The sequence below is a fragment of the Canis lupus genome, chromosome 38 (assembly GCF_048164855.1).
Source record: "Canis lupus baileyi chromosome 38, mCanLup2.hap1, whole genome shotgun sequence".
Lineage (NCBI taxonomy): Eukaryota > Metazoa > Chordata > Mammalia > Carnivora > Canidae > Canis > Canis lupus.
The window spans coordinates 14,088,913-14,108,859 of record NC_132875.1 but is presented as its reverse complement, the minus strand read 5'-3'; the positions used below and the strand labels follow the sequence as shown (position 1 = coordinate 14,108,859).

Sequence of the window (19,947 nt, the reverse complement as noted above, 5' to 3'; positions counted from 1 at the left end):
ACATTCCACACTAATGCACTGGAAGAATATTATTAAAATATCTACACTTACCCTAAGCATTCTATATGTTTAATGCAATCCCTATCAAAACTTCATCAGCATTTTTCACAGAGCTAGAACCAGCAATCCTAAGATTTGTATGTAACCACTAAAGACCCCAAATAGCCAAAGCAACCTTGAAAAGTAAAACAAAGCTGGAAGCATCACAATTCCAGACTATAAGTTATATTACAAAGCTGTAGCGATCAAGACAGTACAGTAGTGGCACAGAACAGACACATAGATGAATAGACCAGAAGAGAAAACCAAGAAATGACCTCACAACTATATGATCAGCTAATTTTCTTCAAAGCAGAAAAGAATATCCAATAGGGGGAAAAAAAGAGTTTCTTCAATAAATGGTGTTGGGAAAACTGGACAGCAACATGCAGAAGAAAGAAAGTGAAACAGTTTCTTATTCCATACAGAAAAATAAATTCAAAATGGATGTGAGGCAGGAAACCATCAAAATCTTAGAGGAGAACACAGGCAGTAACCTCTTTGACACTGGCCACATCAACTTCTTCCTAGATAGGACTCCTAGGGCAAGGGAAACGAAAACAAAAATAAAGTACTGGGGTTTCAACAAAACAAAAAACCTCTGTACAAAGAAGGAAACAATCAATAAAATTAAAAAGCAATCTATGAAATGGGAGAAGATATTTGCAAATGATAGATCTGATAAAGGGTTAGTATCCAAAACACATAACGAACTTGTGTGTTCCCCCAAACCAAATAATTCTATGGAATTAAAGAAATAAAAACAGCGGGGTGCATGGATGGCTCAGTTGTTAAGTGACCAACTCTTGATTTCAGCTCAGGTCATGCTCTCAGGGTCCTGTGACTGAGCCCCAGGTAGAGCTTCATGCTCAGTGCAGAATCAGCTTCAGGATTCTCTCCTTCTCCCTTTGCTCCTCCCCTCATTTGTGCTCTCTCTGTGTCTCTCTCTAAAAATAAATAAATAAATCTTTAAAAAAAATAAAAATAAAAACATCACAAGGATCAAAATATTCTGTGTAATCCTCTTGCTTAATATTTAGTTGTATTCATTTGGCCCAATCAATTTCTAGTCAGTCCTTTGTTTTCTCGGTGAAATAGAAATTATACCACATGTTCATTCAGTTTATTACACTGTCAGAATTAAATAAAATGTGTTCAAGATGTTAAGTTGTCTAAATAGGGAAACTGAATTTGCCAAGTATAGCCTTCTCAAATGCTCCCAAACTGAACAGTAGTGCATATATTAATAGTGTTGACATGATTAAGATAACATGTGAAAACACATAGAAAATTATGAGTTTGAAAAATAACTGATGCCATTTTTTTAATCAAGAGTTGTGTTACTCTTATGTATTCTGTGCATATACATTCTTTTGATTGTGAATCAACTTTTAATTAACTACAAAAGAATTCTCTAGTTCTAGTCATGAATCCTGATGAAATAACATCTTAACCCCAGGGGCATGGAAATAAATCAATCTCGCTCCAATGTAATAATCAGAGGAACAACAATTTCTCCACATAGCAGTTAAATCTGCTGTACTAAAAATCTTGTGTGAGGTTTATACAACAATCCTTATTCCCAGCACACTGGACCAAAATAGATTATTTTAGAACTAAAATTTCTCCACACTATATAAATCGGATTTCAATTTAAATTCATTCTAAGCCCATCTATAACTTTTAGATCACTGCTTTTGGGGAGTGTTGATGCAGAAAATCACATTATTTAAAGGGAAATGTTTTAAGATGACTTTAATTTTAAAACTCAAAATCATATATCTTAACAACAGATACTGGATACGAAGCTTATCTCTGTACTCTGGGAGTTATACATTTTCCCTATCTCCTTTTAAGTCAGGGCATTCATTTAACTAGTCAATGTAAGATGTAGTAAAATTCCTGGCTACAATTTATTCACAACCATTCGAAGAAGAATGGTTGATGGATTGATATATTCTGAAATTGTGTATTGAGCTAGAAGAAAACAAATCTGTAAAATATATAAATCTTTTGTCAGGCTTTACAAGTTCAAAACCATTTGAAGCTTTTCTACATCTCCTGATGTTTAAATACCTGTGTGATGACATATTGAGGTTAGAGTTCTCAATGAAGCAGTTCTGTGTATTTCAAAGCACTTGCATTGATTTTATCACTAGATAGCAGCTATGTGACAATTGATGGATTGTAGGGACCACAGTCCATTAACTCTACATGCCTATCTGTTATCAGCAGACTTTTAAAGTCTCCTTATTTTTGATTTGCACTTTTGATATTTACTAAAAAAGGCACACTTTTATTTGACCAATATATTTTATGCTCAAGAAATCAATGATATTAATTACCTAGAGTAGACTTAAGTAATATGTATCCAAATCGATTGGTGTGTCTTAGTACTTTATTTTAACCAATAACATAAAATAAATGTTGATTCCATAAAGAGACAGAGCATTGATTTTTATTTTCTGTTGAATTCTTAGTTCTTAATAAATCATCCTGTTTATTGATAGTATTGCTGGACATGGGGGAATTGTCGGTTGATATGTCATTAACAAATCTCAGAAGGCTAAATCCACTTCCTCACCAGCCCTCTATAATGTCAGTTGAATCTTTAACACAGAGGAATTATTTTATAATAATATAATTTACGAAAAAGATCAATAAATCTAAGGAGGCTGAAGGAACATTTTAAAATCATATTGTTAGGAAGTTTTGAAAATCTTAAGGTTTGGTTAAGTGTGGACAGCACTTTCTTCTACATCATCTTCTATTTCTTCTATCATCAGCAGTTTGATGGCTCTTTTTATACTAAATGCACTTAAAAGAAATCCACAGGATCTAGTGAGAAGGTAGTCAAATTTACATGGTATAAAAATCTAGATGGAGATGCTTTTACTATTATATACTAGCTGAATTTTTTAATCTTCTTAAATCCCAGTTTTGTTATCTGTATAATATGGGTAATTATAGCTATCCTGTTGTGAGAGGTACAGGCTGAGAGGACATAAGGTAGATTCACTGCAATAAGTCAATCATTTCATAGACCATAGTTTCAAGCAAAACTAATTTGGACATTTGATGTAACTGATAGATGTCAAAATAAGATCAGGTAGGAAAGAAAGTCTTTATTGTGGTCACAGAGACATAGTTAAAGCTTTATGAAGACCGAAAGGAATTTTTATGTGTGTGACAGCACAAACGTTCTCAGCTGAAGGATTAGACATATCTCAGAAAAAGTCTGGATTACATAACATACAAAATATAAAAAATAAATAAGGGTGCTATATTTCTTCTAAATTTCAGACATCAGATCTTAATAGTCTCATTAATTGATGAAATGGCATTAATGAGATGTAAATAAGCAAGTATTACATTAGGGAATTTGATATATTTGTATTCTATTTTTTATTAAAGTAATTGTAACAAAACACTATTGACAATAAAATATACTTTTAACATTAACCTGGACAATGGCCTATAGTTATATAAATTATTTTAAGATAAAATTACATATAAAGTCCTGTAATAAAAGGACATACAAATCTCACAAGTCTTATGAACTGTGAGTTAATATTAAAAATCAAGTCATTAGGAAATGTTTTTTTAATGTAAATTTTGTATTAGGAAAATTTTTTAAACCATAAAAATTATGGATGCTTTGATGAAAGAAGACCAAACAATCTGATCACAAAAAATAGAAATGTATAGGTCAAGACAAGGCAACCAAAAGTATTTTTGTTCAAAACAAAATTGAAGGACAAATAGGAAACTCAGTAAAATGTTCTCAACAAATGATACATGCTCATTTGTTATGTAGAATATACTTGAAAAAATATCAAACTATTCTTTTATTATTGAACTCACAAATATTATTTTTTGGTAACATGGTTTAACTGAAAAAAGATAATGCTGACAAAGCAGATATCTTGACACATTGCTGGTAGTAGTTTAAAATGGCATAATTCTTCTAGAAAATAATCATGAGCTTTAAACATATTCATGTTAACCAGGCAACTCCCACTGTAGAATCACTCCTAATTAAATAATTCCAAACGTCTGATATAGATGTTTTTGTAAGAAATTGTTAATAAAGCCCAACATATTAATGTATTCACTAGTTCTAGGTAACCTCAATTCCTTGAGGAAATGAAGGCAAAATTCAGCATTAAAATTTTGAGGGAAAAGACAAATATTCTAAGTGTTAATTGTTGTTGTTTTTTTTGATTCTTCATTTGTTATGTGGCATATGCAAAATTATCCCATTACCTGATGTTTGTACCTTTTTTTCAAAAAGACATTGATTATATAATGAATAATATACAATTTTAAAAAATAATTCACAGTCTATTATAGGGTAGCAATGAAATCATCTTGTGCTTCGTTGGTCTTACTAGTGACTTTTTCGAATATTTATCATAGTGAACAGTACCTTATTCTATTTGCAAGATGTAATTATTTACTGAACATTAAGTTCTGTGAAGTTCATACTTAGAGCTTCATGTTCAAATAAGAGGGAAAAAATATCTGGAAAGAGAATACAGGGACTGATACATTTACTGATAAAATCTATTTAATGATAGAAAATCTAATGAAAAACAGGTAAACACTGAATTTCTCTTCAAAAATGGGGCTAAAGTTTAAATAATTGATTTCTAGATATCTGCTTATGAACTAGTAAAATACAATATGCATCCAGACACCTTTATAATTGGTGGAAAAATAGCCTTAAGGAAGCACGCTAATACTCTTGTAATTCCTCCATCATTAAATGATACAGATACAGAAAGTCCATTTCTTTCATATTGTTATTCCTTATTAGAAAAAACTTTATTAATCACTTCCTCAGGATATCTTTTTATTGAAGTTCCTATCCACCATTTAACACACTCAGGTTGGAGGTTTGGGAAGCTTTTTCCAATCTTCTGTGTATCGGTTTGAATCTATACTATTCAGTTATCTCCCCATCCTCTCCCAATATGCTCCTCACTGAGATGGAGTACGTGTACCCCAAGTGAATGACACTTTGCTCTATCATTCTCCCAAATTATAGTCACCATTATCTCTCACCAAGACTGATCAAACAGCTACTCATACTGTCTCACTTTCAAGCATGCACTTTCTTTTTTTTTTTTTTTAAGATTTTATTTATTTATTCATGAGAGACAGAGAGAGAGAGAGAGGCAGAGACACAGGCAGGGGGAGAAGCAGGCTCCATGCAGGGAGCCCGACATGGGACTCGATCCCAGGTCTCCAGGATCATGCCCTGGGCTGAAGGCGTGCTAAACCGCTGGGCCACCGGGGCTGCCCAAGCATGCACTTTCATGACCTATCGTCCACAATTTACACCAGTATAATTATCCAGGGATATAAATAAGATTATATCTATCATTTGAATGCTTAAAACATTCCAAGGGCTTTGAACTGCATGTGGAAAATACGTAAACATTTTATATTTGCCTCGTAGTCTCTCCATGCTATAACTCTGACTTCTCTCATTTTATCAACTACAGACACTCTTATTCACTATGAGCTTGTCCTGGGTTGCCAAATTTAACAAAAAAGTAAAGAAAAAAAGAAAACATATACTTAAATTTAAATTTTAGATTTTAAAAACCCTCTTTTTAAAATTTAAGTATATGCCATGCAATAGTTGGAATATAGTTCTAGCAAAAAAAAGAAAAAGGTATTTATCTTTTTATTTAAAATTCAATTTTAACTGAATATCTTGTATTTTATCTTGCAATGATAATTCTAACTCCCAAATTCCTTTATCATCCTCAAAATTGTCCAGCTTATATACAATCACAGAGTTTTTTAACATGCTCTTCTCTGTATCTGAAATGTTCTTTCTCTAGGTTTTCACACATAACAAATGTTAAAATTTAAATGGCAATTAGGCCCCCAAATAAAACATATGTGAAAATTCAAAATATAAGGTTAAATAACCATATGCAGTTTTTTTTCAAAGATTAAAAAAGCCAATTTCACAAGTCTAGGACTCCTCCATGACCTCAAACATATAAAAAGGGACAGACACACACAAAAAGGGAGGATTTTGTGAGGAAAAATTCCTTGAGGAAGGAAGAGAAATTCAAAGCAGACAAAAGAGAACAAAGCACCTGTGGTAGCCTGAATAATGACCCTCCAAACATGCCTATGTCTTAATCCTGGGAACCTATGAATGTTAACTTTTTACAGCAAAAGATGTGATTGAATTAAAGATCTTGAGAAGGGGAGGTCACCCTGGATTCTCCAGATAGGTCCAACGTAATTGTGACGGCCCTTATCAGAGGGACCTGTGAAGAATCAATCAGAGAAGAGAGCAATGCAATGAGAGGGGCAGAGACTGAGAAGAGGTACCACATGAAGGCAGAGGAAAGGGCAAAAGCCAAGGAGTTCAGGCAGCTGGTAAAAGCAGGAAACTGCAGGGCAACGGATGCTCCCCTCAGAACCTTCAGAAGGAAGCAGCTCTGCAGATACTTTGATTTTAGCCCCATGAGACTCAGTCCTCAAGACTATGTAAGGATTAAATTTGTGTAGTTTGAAGCCATTCAACTCGAGGCAATTTGTGAGGGCGACCACAGGAAGCTGATACACCAGCAAACTCACAGTCCCTGCCCTTTTCTTGTTACATCTCCCAAACTAAAGCTGTTCTGCTCTTGGGGGAGAGAAATATCAGTTATTGCTAAATCAGGGTCACCATTTATAGTTAGACCACTGGATGTTTTAATTAATACGTTTTCAACTGAAAGTGAATTAAAGTTTATCTTTGAACCAAAATGGATCAGGAGAGTCACTGGATTTGCAAGTATTCTCAGAGTCTTAGAGTTGAACTTCCAGATCAGTGACTGTTCCTTTTAAAGAAATTCTATTCATGTTGGTCTTAAATTTGACATTCTGCGAGTGGCCCAGTTAAATTAATTCTCACTTAGTCATTCTTCTCTATTACTCTGAGTTCATCTTAAAATTTTGGTGGGGAGAGTGGTTTCAATCCTCAACCTCTTTTTACAACAAATATGATTAAATATTTTGGAATCTCTTAAAAATTAAGCTAAGCAAAATGCATTAAACCTTTTTAGTTAGCCATTGAAACAGTCTTGTTGACCAGAGAAGGTGCTTTTAGGCATTCCTTGAATGATAGATAGTATGTGTATTTCTCTTCAAAAATCAAGCACATAAATAAATGCATCTGGTAGCCTCTCTAGTCTGTTGCTAAGAGACGGCAAATTACGTGGTTTTAGAATTGGGGAACAAAGAAAATTACTATGTTTAAAGCATGTTCTAAAAAGAAGAGAAAAAAGAAAATACAACAGGATTTTTATCAAACACAAGCACTGCAAACATAATAGTATTCATCAGTATAAGATATTTCAATATGAGCACCCTTATGATGAGGGACAGGAGAGGAATGGTAATGATAAGCAGGATGACAAACAGAACTGAGAACATTAAGAAATTCTTATCTCTTTCAAAATCCAGAGGCATAGTACAAGCTTTGCTTTAATGTTAGGAAGACTACTTACTTGGTTAATTTTTAGCACATTAAGCCAATTTCTTAAAATAGCATGATAAAACATCCTCAACATACCAATTCCATAGAAGTAAGTGAAAAAATTAGCACCTTGAGGAAAGATTCATATTTTGGCTACAGACAAGTGTCTAAAGTTAGCCTAGTCACTTTAAAATTATACAAATACAACATAAAGAATGCACTAAGGATAGGAAAAAAAAATACCATTGCAATTTGTCTGCAGGCTACTATTCTACTTCTATCTTATAAGTATTGGCTAATGCTCAAGACTCTGCCTCATTTGCTCTTTGTATTTTATACATTCTCCAAAGAAAGTCCATGTAAAAACTTAAAGTCAATAATTCACATCTCATTTTATCTCACTTAATACTAAACTGTATTTTTATATACTTAATGAAACACTAAACATCATTTTCTGAATGTTCATGATCATTTTCAATGCAATCCAAAATTAAGCACCTTCAAGAATCTCCTCTTTCTCCTATATTTCTACATTGATTAATAACATTCTCCTTAATCATTTGCCCAAGCAACAAACCAGAAACTATCCTACATGCCATTCATTTTCAATATTTAATCAATTATTAGTACTCTGTTCCCTCATATTCATCCCAATTCTGCTACTTACAAGTTCATCATCTACCTTTGAGGTTATCTCAAATCACTCTTTATTGATCTTATTAACTCTCCTTTTGCTTCCCGTTATTATATAGGACTATTGGCATTTACTGGAAACTGAAATTCTTTACCAAATCCCTAACAATGACTTAATGAAATAGAAACATTTTAATACATGATTTCTCTCTCCTCTGAAACCTATATGTCCACTGACCCTGCATCACTTTAAATTATATTCATTTTCTCAACTTTTCTTCAGTCTGCACTACTCCTATAAAGCCTTTCTTGATGCCTACAGTCACAAGTAAATTCTCCTTTCTCTGTATTTCCACTCTGCAAGTAAATTCTCCTTTCTTTGTATTTCCACTCTGCCTTATTTAAACCTCACATATCATTCAGAGTTTCTGGTTGCAACCAACAAAAATATTATAGCCATTACCACTCTAACACTGCATGGTATTTATCTTGTTATTTCATACTGCACCATACTAATTCACTGATTTCATATTTGCCAGCCCCTGAGAACTGTAATCATTAAAAATACTGGGACAAAAAAAAAAAAATAATAAAAATACTGGGACAGTATTGAACAGAGTTCATGGAAATGCAGTACATGTTCCTTGTATGTATGCTAACTGCATTTTAAAGTTAATCACATGTAATAATTTAGATGAAATGCATTTATGTGGTTCATAATAAGATTAGGCAGAAAACGATTCAGTGTTGGTGGCAGTAAGGTGAACTGGGTACTCTGAGCCTCATTGCACTAAAGTGAAAGTATAGGCCATGTAAATTGCAACAGGAAGAGCTTAATATATTATGAACTTCTCGAGCTGAACTCCAAAATAAAAATAAAAGCAAACTTGGTTAAAAAACAGAATGGAAAGCAGTATACCAAAATAAGAACAAGAACACTAAGGCAGTAAGCAAAAGGATAGCCCTGAAAGCAAGTAACCATTTCATTACTGTTTTCTGAAAATTAAGGTTAAAAAAGGCAAACCTTAGGTATAGTCCCCAGGTATTTAAGATATTGAAATTATTAGACATGAAAAATAAAATTATGTAGGAAATACATGTGGAGACCGAGAAAATTAAGGCCATTCCACTTTAAGTTCAGCATTAGCACAAGTACAGCCATCCCAGGCCCCTGTGAATAAGAGCTAAAATTTACATTACTGCAGTTACAGGAAAAAAAAACAAAACAGCTTTCAGCTTAACGACCTAGAAAGCCCCATATTAGAATGAGGACAGAGCCCAAACCAAGGGCAGGAAGCCCCATATTAGAATAAGAACAGAGCTCAAAGCCCTTGAAAGCCCCATATCAGAATGTAAACAGAACTTGAGAAATTCCTTCCCCCCTTCTGGAGATCCCCTAGACCAGCCCTTAAAACTCAGCTGAAACCCACATCGGGGTCCAAGTCCCTACTCCGCTATGTCGGGTATACTTGGACCCAAGCTCGAGCTTGTAAATAAACCCTCGTGTGTTTGCATCGGTGTTGGCTCCTTGGTGGTTTCTCGGATAAGTAATCTTGGGCACAACATACATACAAAATAAAAAAAGGAATCACATAAAAAATGAGGCAAGGAACAAAAGATTATATAATGGCCTACAGAATTTGAAAACTATATAGATGTATTTTATACATGTGAAAAAATTGTTTCTAAGTTCTAAAACCAAAAACTGTAGATAAGACACACACTAGGTAGCTGGAAGTTCTGATGTAACTAAAAAGAAGCACAGAGAGATTTAAATATAGAAAGAGTCAACAGATATTATAGGACATGGAGGATAGAATGAGAAAATGTAAAATTAGCTAATCACAGTCCTAGAAGAGGAAATAAAGATGTTGGAAGATAAACAGTATTTTAGAGATAAAACCTAAGACTTTTCCAGATTTGTTGAAAGATGTGAATCCTCAGATAAGCTGTCACAACACTTTTGGCCTACTTCCTACTTGAAGTTGAACAACTTCAAGTTTTGCAGGCCACAGTTTACTTTTTGTGTTATGACATTACAATTTTTGGTGAGACAATCCCTTAAAAAAATAGCCTATTTGTTTCTGGCCACTGCAATGTACAAGTAGCTACAGTAGTCTACAACTACAGATCCTGTTGTTAAGCCTCAGGGCTTTATCTTATATTTAGCAGTCTCTGTTTCCTGCTCATCCTTCAACTTGTTGTTTTTTATGAAACAAACAACTAGGGTTGGACCTTGTGCCCTTTTACATACTGACTCATTCTATGCTGGCCTCCATCACAGGGCAGAAATTCATGACAGAAGATGTGTTCTAGAAGAAGGTTGGGCCAAATATTTATCTTTTCATAAGACCAACACTTCAGGGTCATAGATTCTAACTCTTGTGCCTTGTGATTTAGAGCAAAAGGCCTCAAACCTCCCAATTCTCCATTTAAGTGGACAATAAGCCACAAGCAACTGTAGCACAACTTTTTTTCCATCCATTACAACTTGCCGTCAGCATATGTCTAGCCTATTCACATTTCTTTTGCAATGTTTTGTTTACAAAAGAGGATCAGCAATGACTTACACATTTTCTTAATTTAACCTAACATTCTCACTAACATTACAGTGTGGTAGGTATATGGTTTGCCTTCCATGATAAAATCAACAAAAATTAGCCAAATGTTTCACCAGGGATAACTCAATACTATAAATATATCAACTCCCCCCAAATAATTCTATAGATCCATTATACCATTGCAAGATTTTTCCAGTAATTAAGTATAAAATTTAAATGAGGAAGTCAATATCTAAAAGTAGTTTGAAAAAGAATATGTTGGGATGGCTAACCTTACCAAATGTAATTTTTAATACAAACTCTCATACTTAATATGGTGCTGTTTTGTAGATTGACCAATTAAAATATCAAGCAATATAGAAACTCCAGAAAGAGATGAACAGATATGATGAACATTGCTTTATTACAATGATAATATTATAAGTCTTTACAATAATTGTTCTGGAACAATTGCTTAAATATCCATAAGGATAGGAACTGCATTATTATATGAAAGTAAAATTAGGTCCTTTTGTGTAATTTATACACAAAATTCAATTCTAGATAAACTTTAAAACTAAAGTGAAGAAATTATAGAACATGTTTATGATCTCAATTTTATAAAGAGCTTCTACAAAGCACACAAAATGAATAAATCAAGAAGGTGAAAATTAACAATTTTGATTGTTCTGAAATTGGTAATTTTTGTTGATAATGGAAGGATAGAGCAGTGTTTCAGAGAAAAGATTTGAAAAGCATAGTTCAGAAAGAATGATATCCAAAATGTTCAAGAAATGCACGTCATTAAGAGAAAATGAGACATCCCAGGAAAATGTGGCCTGAATATATAAAACTACTACTGCACAGAGAATGAAACATGAATGGCAGAATGTTAAATCTTATTAGTATTAGGGAAAAATGTAAATTTTGAAAACATTGAGATATAATTTTTTCCTCTCTAGATTTGTAAAAATTGAGAAATTTGTTAATACCAAATTTTTGCATAGATAAGTAAATAAATACTTGTTTAGTGGGAGTGTATAAGTGATAAAAACCATTTGGAAGTATCTTTGTATTATCTAATAAAGATGAAAACACATAAACTCTAAATACCAGGTATTTCACTGCTGAATAACTTTTGCAGAAATCTTTGTATGAGTATAGGGGCATACAAAAATATACAATGCAGTGCTGCTTATGATAGGAAATACCTGGAAACAAATGTTTTTTAACCAGAGACTAGATAACTGTATTAACAGACCAGATATTCATACCATAGGCTATTAAATATCAGGACAGATAAGTATACAATAGTTACCTAAAACAAAATTAGTAAGATTTAAAAATGCAATACTTTTTAAGAAAGGCCAGCTATGGATGAATACATAAAGTAAGATGCTGTTTGTAAAAGACTGAAAAAGAGGCACAATAATAATTTAAAAACCCATTGTTTATGAATAAATGCCTTCAGGATTAAACTATAATAGGAAGGTAAAATTTGATAAGCAACTACATTTGGCAAAAGGCAGGAATATGGGAAATGGAGGAGTACAGAGATGCATGCAAACTCATCACTAATGTTTTTAAGTGGAGTTGTGCCTCATAGTATAAATTATCTTATTATACTTCAGAACTTCTATGTATATAATGCATTTTGTTTTGTATCATGAAATACTGCATATCTCTACTGCAATCTTAATATCATTATTATCCTATGATTAATTCTTGTCCCGGCTAGGTACAAACACTGATGAATAGATTTGAAAAGTTTCATGACTTCGCTCTCCTTGATCTCTGCCCTACAGCATTGCAGCGGTTCATCTTTGCCTCTCTTTCACTCCTTTTTCTTGTGAAGAGTGAAGAAAATAAAACAGACATATGGGTCAATTTTTTTTTAGGAATATCACTTAGATATTGCGCCTATGGGAGGGTAAATGCATGGAGAGAGTACACAGAAGAGTTTTGTGTGTAAAGGAGAGAGGATTTACAGTGATACAATGGCAAGAAAAGAGTTCAACTGATTCGAGAAGTCTTTTGAGAAAAGAGAAAAAGAAGATTCCCTAGAACTGCACGGTTCTAGGGATTCAAACAAAGGATATTTTCACCAGAGGTGACTTCAGACTATTTACTCCAACCCCACCAAATGTTTTTAGCAAAACATATTTCAGAGTGCTCTTTATACATCTACTGCTTTGAGATTCCAACACTGAGCTCTGGATTTTCACACTTAATAACAACAAACAAACTGAGAATGAGAACTTTGTTAGAGAAGGTATGTGACTTTCATGAGAGTTCTAAAGCAATTAGTTGTAGACATTTATCAGGATTTTATGGTTACCCAATATTTTTCCTGCTTGCCAATTATTCCACCATGGGATTCCTGCCTTATACTGCGACAGTGATTCTTGGACATCAGCCCTGATTGTTATCCTCTAAGCGAAAGTAGAGTAATCTGCAGCACTGAATGTTCTGTGATGACAGCAACAATGTCCTCACTAGTTCAGTTCTGAAGTTTCAATAGTTTTGCTTTCTTTTTCTTTGTTTGTGTACTCTCAGTGCAGAAGTTGGGTACTGGGGTGGACGACGAATTTATGGAAGATTCACATTTATAGACATTGCAAATTGAATTCCTCAAATTCTATTTCAACCTCCTTATCCTTTGTGTTATTATTCTGAGAATAAGAGGCTGAGAAGTAAACACCCAACATCCAGTCTTCCCTTGAACCTAAAAGTTTCTGTGTTCACAGTTTAGGCTAGTGAGATAACAAACATTTGGGTAGATGGTTTTCCCTTCCCAGGGAAAGAAAGGAAGAAGGAAGCAAAGGAGGATGGGAGGGAGAGAAGGAGAAGGGAAAGGAAAGGAAGAATATGGGAAGGGAAGGATATGAGAAGGAGTAAAACATGAAAAGAGAAGAGAAAGGGAAGAAAGAAATCTTTCTTTGTTGTTGTAGTTCTCCTCTCACCATTTCAACAGCAAAAAAAATGTAATAGCCAGATTGAAACTTTGAAGTTTAAAGTCTTAAGCAAAGAATACAGGAATATAAAAGAAGCTCATTGAGGGAATATACACTGGACACGGAAAGGCCTCCCAACAGATATCTTGTCATGTAAAAAAAAAAAAAAAAAAAAAAAAAGAAAAACTTATTAATTATTCAGTCATGTAAAAAAATGTACTTATTAATTATTCAGTCATTGTATATTACTTTTTCCATTGCCCAGGGCCTAACTGAAATAGTTCATGGCACAAGAAGAATAAATATCATGGAAATTGATAATGTTTGACTTTTTATTATATTTAAATAATAATGAGCAATTATATTATTACATAACAAATGGGCACACTACAAGCAGAATGAATTCTGAAAATTACAAATATGTCACCAAGTTTAAATCAAATATCAGATTAAGCCTTCACATTAAAAAAAAATAAACCTTCACATTTAAAGAATTAATAATCCTCACTGTGCTTTGTGAATAGTCTTGATTGATTAATATGAATTATTCATTGTAATTAGAATTATACTCATATTCTCAATCTAAAGTTTAATTTTTATCTACATTTCAAAGTTGTTTTCCAATTGTTTTTAATCCATGCCAACACCAGTGGCTTTTCCTGTTGACACATCCGCTCAACAACTTTGGATTTAAAATTGATATTATAAATATATTGTCTTAGTCTCAATCTGCTCTCACAGACTCTCAAAATATCTGCCTGCCTATCTCAGGTATTCCTCGGAATCAGCCGAGTTCTATCTCTATGGTACTCATGAGGAAGCAAGACCCTGTTTTTCTGCTTCACTATCTTCCTGGTGGTTTTCCATGTGGCTTCTGCCTGAGAAGAACACTGTTCAGCATAGCAGAGCTGTTGCCTGCCGGTAGTTTCAGGAGGCCCTGGGAAAGAGAACAGTAGCTGTCTCTCAGCTCCGAGTTAGCCTTTGGCATGCAGGCACTGAAGATAAATATTGCTTAAACTCAAATCTCAGAAAATATTTGTCAGCTACTTCATATCTTATGACATTAATCCCTAAAGATTTCAAAGAACGGTGTGATTCTGTTGATTGCTTGAAACGGACCTTGCTAACAATTTTGCACCATGTAAATAAGCTTATGGCACAAATCAAGTTCAATTTATGATTCCTTTTGAGGAGAATGTGGTGGTTAAACATTTGCCTGACACCACTGATTCAAAAACCTTTACCAACCCAAACAAACAAAACAAAACTGAACAACAGAAACAAAGAAACCAAAACTATCACTGAGTTTAGGAATGGGAAGGAGATAGCATAGACTTTTGCCATCATTTGTCCATTTTTTTATCAGAATCTGGTACACATAGAAAAATTAATCAAATAAACCACAACAACAACCAAAAAACTCTATACCTTTGCCTCTAGCCAAAAAACAAAGGATCTTTTTGTAATAACTCATGAAAATGAAAGTCTGAATGTATTAACTGCCCCCAATATCTATAAACAACTACATTCTGAATTATTTGAAATTTATGATATAAAATCAAGAGGTTTATCGAAATAGAATCTGTTTCCCTTTTTGATATTTTTTTTGTAATTAGTCAAATTTTAGGCTGCAACACTGCTGTTGATCTGCCCTTCTTCTCCACATCAGACAGGGCAAGCTGGTAAGAAAATCTGGGTGCCCTCTACTTTGATAGAGGCAGGGAGTTCAGATCTTTAAGCGCCAGCAGGTATGTAGGGATCATCATTTCAACCCTGTGTCCTAATTACCACAGAGTCCCAGAGCCACTTCCCCTTCTCTAACAAGCCATTTTCTGATTTGCTTGGAACCCTGCTCCCTCCAAAACATCTTATTATATGAGTGATAAATACCTTTATATTCTTTTGTTTTGTGTATAGCACCTTTAATCATGACATCTGAATCAAATTAAGGGGGTATCCTATCTGGATGAAATAATGAAAATAATTACAAAGGCTATTTGGGCTGTACTTGATCCAATGGGAAAGAATAGCTAGGGGAAAGTCCATAAGGAAATGTTGACTAGAATGGTATTTATTTATATGGAATCTAACAATCTGTGGGAGAATGCTAATATTATAATTTGTCCATATTCTTTGGTGTAGTGTAAGGTATTCCTTGCTTTTAATGATGCCATTATTTAAATCCTGTGCCTAGAGTCCAGCAAGTGGGAAAAGATGCAGTACAAATAACTGTCCAATCATTAGCTGCAATGTAAAGCAAGAGGCTGTGTCTGACTTGGTGCAGCATTCTATCTTCTAGTATCTGAAACAGTGACTCTTTGAGCAGAATATACAGAGCACAATAATATTAGAAGTAACCATACATATTTTAGGCTTATTTAGAATATCAAGGACTATCCTTTGGCTGAGAACAGAGGGGAAGAAAAAATGTGACAAGGACTGCATTGTATAAGAAGAAACCTTTGAACTAAGACTTGAGAAATGTTTAGGAATTCCAAGAGTAAGGTTGGTAGAAATGAAGTTGAAGCTGGGAAACAGCATTTTAAACTCTGTATATCTTAAACAATAATAACGAGTTGAGAATTCAAGCCAGACAGAATACAGAAAAAGTGTAAGCATAAGCAACAAACTGAATGAATCCCATTAATGTAATGTTTAGGAAAAGTAGACAGAAAAAAAGTTTACTCAGTATTATTTAAGTATAAAATTCCAAACAGCCTTTGAGCAGTTTGCAGTTTGGATCCTGGTTATCTTTGGTGAAAGCAGCTTCATTAATGCAAGGCTCATAAAGGGGACTTCTGTACTCCTAATGTCCAATTTCTTGATCTGGGTGGTGAGTAAACAAGTATATTCAGATAATGAAAATTTACTGTGCTACGTATTATGATTTGTAAAATTTTCTATGTGAGTAATATACTTTAATAAAGCTTACTTTCAAAATTAAAATAAATATCAATAGATTCTGAGTAAAAATACGAGAATGATAAAGTTTGGTTAAGGATTTAATTAATACTGATCAACAGTGGGATACACATTTGGAAACTGGAATGATATTGTGATAAGCTATAAAAATGGTTCTAAGAAGTTTTGATATGTGAAAATTATACACAAAAATACAAAGAGCAGCACAGATATGGTTTAATTTTACCAAAAGTTATCTGTAATTAATGTAGATAATGAAAGGTAAGCAGTAAGTGGTGACAGCACAGTTAGGAATTAGAACAGCTGATAAAACAACCAGACAGTAGTTTATGCGGCAATGCATTAGCATGAGAACAGTGGGAATATATCCTTACAAATCAGGCACTATACGTACTAACATATCTTGCAATTTAATAAGGTTAAGCTAAAAAGAAAGTGTAATATAAAACTACTAAACCTCCTAGCTAATGACACTGAAGATGCTCATAAGAGGAATTTGAGGCCTTAAAAGTTGAAATGAAGGACTGTCAGGACATGCCTGAGTTCTGCTTTTCCTTGTATTTTAGGAGAGTGAGAAAAATTGAAACTGCTCTTTGTTTGGAAAAAGTTCAATTAAATCAATGTCTCAGTGCTTTTGGGGAAAGTCAGCCATTCACTGGATGGTGCTTGGACTCTATTTCAAAGTGGCCCAAAGGTGTTATAAGAAGTGGTAATTAGGTTTATCAAACTGATTTGTATAGACTTTTGCCTGAAGCTATGGCTTATTTGTTTCAATAAACTCAGTGATAACAGGCTTAAGCCTTCCTTATTTTCGAAGGAAAAGTCTCTTGACCTTAATACAACCTGGCATGAAAGGAGGCAAATTCTTCAGCTCTGATCCATTTGAAGTATAGAAATATGCAATTTGAGGTGGCAGTACACTGATAGATTAACTGTATTTCAACATGGACATAAGCACTCAACCCCAGAAAAGACTGTCTTCTCCTTGGCATTGGCAGGAGAGGGTACAGTTTGTAAAATCTGGATGATTGCAGTAGTCTCAATGGCTGCTTTAGGGCTCTTATACTAAGTATTAGTCTTGCTACCTGAATACATACTGCAGTTCTCTAAAATATTTGAGTGCTGTTTTAGGGCCAGTATTATATATTATTTTGTTCTGCATGCTTTGCCTCCTCTAGCAGAACAGTGCACACAGGAAAATCAGATTATGGGGCTCTCTCATAAACCCCACCAATTCTACCCAGCTAGAATTGGGTAGCACCCATCTTTCCTTTTCCTCGTGTCAGAGCAAAAGAACAAAATGTGTGCCCCCTCTTCCTAACTACCAGTTATCTGCATTATCTGCATATAACCTAATTCCTATACATATCTATCTCTATTGGGCATCTTCTTTGGCTGTGCACCCTATTCTACTTGTCCAACCTATGAATAAAATTTATATTTTTATGTAATTATAAACTGTATATATTTATATTTATCTATTTTACAAATGAGAGGAAACAATGTATAGAGATTGAAATTCATATGCTTTCAGAATCAAAAGCAACTTTGTCCAAAAATAAAATACATAAGAAGAAATGTTTAAAAATCTTAAAAATGTATATAAAAATAGAATCTTATTATTAATTTCCTTATGTTAGTGACTCTTAAAAAAAAAAACTTGTATAGCATTGACCTATTCAATAGAAGATAAATTCTACTCACAGGAAGAATTAGGCACCTATTATATATTTTCTTTTTAAAGAAAGTACTATAGTATTATAGTATTATATTATATAGTATAGTATTATATATTATTATATTATATATATTATATATTATTATTAAAGTATTATAGAGTGTTAGTGTGAAGAAGTCCCTGGGAATACTCATCACCCTCTCCACTGTCCCCATGTCCATCACATGCACAAGATACCTAATATTAAGACAGAAGGATCCGCATAGCTGTGGTTAGTTGTGTCACTAAGTACATTACTCATGGGAAAAGACCAGTGTCTATTGAGAGACACTCTCTCAACAAACAAACTCACATCTTCATGGGCTCCAGTTATCTGGGAAAATTGTCACATGCCTTACTTTTTGACTCCTTAACTTACATTAATAAAAAACACCTAAATCTTATAACATCATAAGGCAGATATATAAGCCACTGACAAACATCATGGAAGGAACATTGGAAATCATAAGGGAAAGGTCACCTACAATGATTTTATTTAATCCTTTTACACTGAGTTGCCTTACTGAAGGGTCATAAAAATCTCTTAACCAGTTCAGCTTTAACACTAAAGCTCTACATTAAGAATTTAAAGAAAATTAGGCCATATTATTTTCACATGGATATTATCTGAATATTCTCTGAAACATACATGTATGCATACACACATATAAATATATACATACATATATATTTATTTATTTTCACATAACAACTAAATTGCTTTATAAGTCATATATTATTTTTGAACAAATGTTCTTTCAATACCTACAGAGTATATGAAAATCAAGTATTAATTCATTTATTCACCAAAACATGGGACAGTACTAGACTAAATGTTGAGATTTACAAATATAAATAGAATACTACCATTATATTAGTCATGCTGATTAACTCTGATTATTGTAAGACATAATCAAAATAACTCATTGTGTTAACAAATTATATATTTGTCTCTTATAACACAGTCTAATTATAGTGTTCATGGGAAATATTCCATATGATGTTTTAGAATCTTGGCTTCTAAATTTTGACAACACCAGCTTCTAGGGCTATGTTCTCTGCTATTGTAGCTATAAACCTAAACCTGCTATTGTAGTTATTGTAGTTTATAGCTACAATAGTTTAAACTCATTAAGTTTAAACTAATTTAACTTAAAAATTAAGTTAATCCAGTGCACTAGCACATTTTAATTTCTCAACAGCTACCTGTGGCATGTGGCTACTCTATGGGAGAGTACATTATTATCTCTTCTTGAGCCTTTCATTGATATATACATATATGGCAAGCAAAGAAAGACAACAAAACAGAAAGATCATTCAGGAGGTTTTAGAATTCAGACTGAAAAGAACCATTTTACTTTTTCCCACTTTATACTGGTTGGAGTTACATCTGGGCTCAACATAAAAGAATCCCTCTTTCATAAAAGAAAGAGGGATTGTTAATATTTTTATGGCCATATGGCCATAAGGAAAATTGAATCTGTTCCATGAACAAATAACATAGCTACTGCTACAGTCAACTTTTGTAGTCACTGATCACTTACTTCATTTTCCTTCAATGGATAAACTTTACTCACATACATACTGCTCAAGAAAGATATCACAAAAACCATATTGTCTCTGCCTAAAGGCCACATAAGGTTCAGTCTA

At 33.4% G+C, this 19,947-nt stretch overlaps 1 protein-coding gene across 1 annotated transcript in view; it reads right to left on the bottom strand.

The window, feature by feature from the left end:
- Positions 1-19,947, bottom strand: part of LOC140626765 (uncharacterized) — a 441,573-nt gene that overhangs the window by 354,680 nt on the left and 66,946 nt on the right. The gene's annotated exons all lie outside the window — the stretch shown is intronic.